We start from the raw sequence: 5,281 nt of genomic DNA on the forward strand, positions 1-5,281 counted from the left end.
CAGTTTCAAAAAAGACAGTTAATATCAAGGGGGAAAAAGTTCTACATAGTTGTCATAGCTTACTACTTGGCTTAGCTGTTAATAGTTTTTATATAATTGTAATAAAACATTTTATCATACAGGCTCCTGGCTGGCTCAGTCAGTGGAGCATGTAACTCTTGATCTTGGGGTTGGGAGTTCAAGCCCCACATTGAGTGTAGAGATTACTTAAAAATAAATAAAATCTTCCAAAAAATAAAGAACATTTTATAATAGGACCTAAAGCTTGAAATTCAGAAGTAGAAAGGTAGCATGTGTATAGATCTAGAATCCCAAATGAACTGATGAAAGAGCTGAGAAGTGCTATCTCTGCAGAGAAATAGCTGAATTGAAACAGAGTCTGCTCATTTTAGTTTTAAACCTTATGAATGGAGTGCCTGGGTGGCTCAGTCAGTTAAGCCTCTGCCTTCAGCTCAGGTCATGATCCCAGGGTCCTGGCTTCGAGCCCCCGGTTGGGCTCTTTGCTCAGTGGGGAGTCTGCTTCTCCCTCTGCCTCTGCCCCTCCTCCTCGCTCTTGCTCTATCCCAAATAAAGAGATCACAAGTAGGCAGAGAGGCAGGCAGAGAGAGAGGAGGAAGCAGGCTCCCCGCCAAGCAGAGAGCCTGATATGGGGCTCGATCCCAGGACCCTGGGATCATGACCTGAGCCGAAGGCAGAGGCTTTAACCCACTGAGCCACCCAGGCACCCCTTTTTCTTTCTTTTTTTTTTTTTAAAGTAAGATTGTAATTATTCATTTATTTGAGAAAGAGAGGGAGGGAGAGAGAACAGGGGAGCAGCAGAGGGAGAGAAACAAGCAGACTCTGTGCTGAGCGCAGAGCAGGACAGGGGGCTCAATCCCAGGACCCTGAGACCATAACCTAAGTTGAAATTAAGAGGAGGACACTTTACAGACTGAGCCACCCAGGTGCCCCTCCACTGGGAATTTAAAGTTATTTGTTGTGTAGTATGCCCTATGACACTTCACCTTCTTTTCATGAAATCTCTAGTAAAAACTGGCCTTCCTTCTCAGTATCTTGTGGAGATTTGTTTTTGTGGACATACCAAAAAATACTTGTGTCGGGGCGCCTGGGTGGCTCAGTGGGTTAAGCCGCTGCCTTCAGCTCAGGTCATGATCTCCGGGTCCTGGGATCGAGTCCCGCATCAGGCTGTCTGCTCAGCAGGGAGCCTGCTTCCTCCTCTCTCTCTCTGCCTGCCTCACTGCCTACTTGTGATCTCTCTCTGTCAAATAAATAAATAAAATCTTTAAAAAAAAAAAATACTTGTGTCTCCAGATTTGTATAGGAAGAAGCCAGACATGCTCCATGGAAGGATGGCTACTTGTCTATAGGTATCATCAGCAAAGTATTGGGGGAAGGATGTACAAATGTCTGTGGTGATGACTAATACCAAGCAGAACCCAAAGAAGTCACTGTGGTTATGCAGGAAGTGCTCTGATGATCTCGATTTTTAAAAACATGGTTTTTGTAGTTGGTGGTGGTAGTGGTGGTGTTCCTCTGTTCCTCTACTAATGCTGTTTTTTTTTTTAATTTGTTTTTTTTTTTTTTTTTTACTTGAGAGAGAGAGTGAGAGAGAGAGAGCATGAGATGGGATAGGGTCAGAGGGAGAAGCAGACCCCCTGCTGAGCAGGGAGCCCAATGTGGGACTCGATCCCAGGACTCCAGGATCATGACCTGAGCCGAAGGCAGTCGCTTAATCAACTGAGCCACCCAGACGCCCCGTTTTTGTATTTTTAATCAAGAAATAATTGACATATAATATTATATTAATTCCCAGTGTACAACATATTGTAATCTCAATTTCTAACAAAAAATACGAAAGATAGAAAGTAGAGTCCACAGTCAAGAGCAAATGTAAGAGAGTGGCTCCAGCATTAAATTATCAGGAAGGGTGGAACCTGCTAGACTAAGCCTCATGAGAAAATGCTAAGAAGGGTGTGAAGAAAAAGGAACCAGCCCACTTCGTGAGTCCAGCAGCAATGTTAGTTCATTGTTGCTACCTTTGTGTCAACAAAGTGCCCATCAACTGTGGTTTGTCAGGATTCTCCCCCCATTCTAACACCACCACCTTCAAAGCCCCAGGCTCCTGGTCTGCTTTCCTTTATATCCCAGCCCCTATCGGAAGCTGAAACTGCATCCTATACCAATTAATTTGTTTGTTGTCCATCTCCCTCATGCTAGGCAAACTCCTGGAGAAAGGGAAATTTGTCTTCAATATTCTGTCTTGAATGGTACCCATCATATACAAAGTATTCAAATATTTATCACTCAGGGTGCCTGAGCGGGTCAGTTGTTAAGTGTCTGCCTTCTGCTCAGGTCATGATCTCAAGGTCCTGGGATTGAGCCCCAGACGGCATGGGAATCCCTGCTCTATGGGAAGACTGCTTCTCCCTCCCCCACTCCCACTGCTTCCCTTCCCTCTCTCGCTGTCTCTCTCTCTCTGTCAAATAAATAAATAATAAATTCTGTAAATAAATAAATAAATAAATAGGACTTCCTCTTTTCTGGCCAGAACCATGGAGGGTGCATAAGAGAAGAAAATGAAGGTTCCTGCTGTGCCAGAAACCCTTAAAAAGAAGAGAAGGAATTTCACAGTGCTGAAGATCAAGTGTTGGAGGAAGACGTTTGCTCAAAAGATGCTTCAAAAGGCAAGGAGGGGGGCGCCTGGGTGGCTCAGTGGGTTAAGCCGCTGCCTTCGGCTCAGGTCATGATCTCAGGGTCCTGGGATCGAGTCCCGCATCAGGCTCTCTGCTCAGCAGGGAGTCTGCTTCCCTCTCTCTCTCTCTCTGCCTGCCTCTCCATCTACTTGTGATTTCTCTCTGTCAAATAAATAAATAAAATCTTTAAAAAAAAAAAAAAAGGCAAGGAGGAAGCTTATCTATGAAAAAGCTAAGCACTACCACTGGGAATATAAGCAGGTGTACAGAACTGAGATTCAAATGGCGAGGATGCCAAGAAAACCTTTGGTTTTCCACAGAACTGAGATTCGAATGGCAACTTCTACGGTACCTGCGGAACCCAAACTGGAGTTTGTCATCAGGATCAGCGGTATCAAGGTGCGAGCCCAAAGGTTCAAGTTGCAGCTTCTTTGCCTTCACCAGATCTTCAATGGTACTTTGTTAAGTTCAACAAGGCTTCAGTTAACACGCTAAGGATTGTGGAACCATATACAGCATGGGGGTACCCAAACCTGAAGTTGGGGAATGAATTTATCTACAAGTGGGGTTATGGCAAAATCCACAAGAAGCAAATTGGCCTGACAGATGACACACTGATTGCCCGATCTCTTGGTAAATACCGCGTTGTCTGCGTGGAGGATCTGGTTCATGAGATCTATACTGCTGGAAAACGTTTCAAAGAAGCAAACAACTTTCTAGGGCCTTTCAGATTATCTTCTCCAGGAGGCAGGGAATGAAGAAAAAGACCACCCATTTTGTAGAAGGTGGAGATGCTGGCAACAAGGAAGAAGACCAGATCAATAGGCTTATTGGAAGGATGAACTAAGGTATCTACCTTGATTGTTTTTGTAATCTGGTCAGTTAATGAATGACTAATCTCAAATGGAATAAATAAATAAATAAATAAATAATAGTTCTCATTCAATGAATCAATTAATATTTTGTTTCTGCCTTTCGTCAGAAATGACCTCTGAATTAAAATAAGCAGGAATGGGGCGCCTGGGTGGCTCAGTTGGTTGAGCAACTGCCTTCGGCTCAGGTCATGATCCCGGAGGACCAGGATCAGGTCCTGCATCTGGCTCCCAGCTCCGCGGGGAGTCTGCTTCTCCCTCTGCCCCTCTCCTCTCTCATGCTCTCTCTCACTGTCTCTCTCTCAAATAAATAAATAACATCTTTAAAAAAATAAAATAAAATAAGCAGGAAAATTGGTTAAGAAGGAATTCAAGTGCAAAGGAGTGTAAGTTTGTATCAAGGTCTTTGAAGTAGTGATAATAGAGATAATTTCTGAGGACTAGGCAGGTGTGCCTCGGGGCTCACCTTGGAGTGCAGTGCTAAGCACTTAACCTACCTTATCTAATATAATCTTCAAAGCAACTATTATTATTCCCATTTTGTAGATAAATTAGAAGCTAAGCTAAGCAAAGATGACTTGTCCAGTCTGGCTAACCTGCACCCCAAGGCTCAAACCCAGGTCTCTCTGGCTTCGCAGCCTGTGTCTTTAAGCACTCTGTGATTTTGCCTCATGCAATTAAAATAACATTTCCATACTATATTTAAATTTCTTGGGGCCCAATCATATTATCTACTAGGATCCTAAGATTATTGAACTGCTCTTTATAATTATTAAGGAATTAGAAAAATAGGCTAGGTTTTAGAGGGCTAATGATGGGTAAGCGTACTTATGATTTTTTCGTACTTATTACGGTTGTTAAGAAGAGTGAAGTGTAAAATGAGGGACCAAAAATTATATAGTTCAGTTGTACTATGTACATAACATTCTTGGTATTTGAAATACTGTTTGTACACTATCTACAACCTCCTTCTGGCTTCTCCCATACATATTTTGATTTTCTGCTTGGCCCCCAAAGAAATTCCACCATATAATCCCTGAAAACTGTAGAAATCTGTCCCAGGACAAATCAAGGGCACACCCGTTGTTTAGGATCATTTTTTTTCCCTAAAAGTAGTAATAGATCATTAAAAGCCATTAAGGTTTACTACAAATTCATAAGACCAAATTCATTTTCAAGGTTATTATGTTGGGTCCATGGTCAAAGGAGCGAGACTGATACAAAGTGAAAGTCAAGCAAAGCTTCATTTCGTGCCAAGCATCGAGAATCAAACTGACCGGGCAGGTCTTTTGCAAAGACGCGACCTCTCTCTGCCTCACAGACTAGCTTTTAAGGGCAAAGGCCACGTGGTTGAGCTTGGCCACGCACAGGTGGCCAATGAGATTGTAACACAGAGAAAGCTGCACAGTCCTGCTAGGTCACACATAAGTGACCAATTGAATTACAATTTACCCTATCGTAGATATTTGAGATATTTTTCTTTTTTTTTTTTTTGGTCAGGGATAGAGGGAGAGAGAGCGAGCGAGCACAGGCAGACAGAGAGGCAGGCAGAGGCAGAGGGAGAAGCAGGCTCCCTGCCAAGCAAGGAGCCGGATGTGGGACTCGATCCCAGAACACTGGGATCATGACCTGAGCCAAAGGCAGCTGCTTAACCAACTGAGCCACCCAGGCGTCCTTTTTTTTTTTTTTTTTAAGATTTTTTTTTTTTTTTTATAG

General features: G+C 43.2%; 1 pseudogene; it reads left to right on the forward strand.

Moving 5' to 3' along the window:
* The first annotated feature begins 2,552 nt into the window (after nt 1-2,552).
* Nucleotides 2,553-3,540, forward strand: LOC122918151 (annotated as a pseudogene).
* Nucleotides 3,541-5,281: the final 1,741 nt, after the last annotated feature.

Source organism: Neovison vison, chromosome 10, assembly GCF_020171115.1.
Source record: "Neovison vison isolate M4711 chromosome 10, ASM_NN_V1, whole genome shotgun sequence".
Classification (NCBI taxonomy): Eukaryota; Metazoa; Chordata; class Mammalia; order Carnivora; family Mustelidae; genus Neogale; species Neogale vison.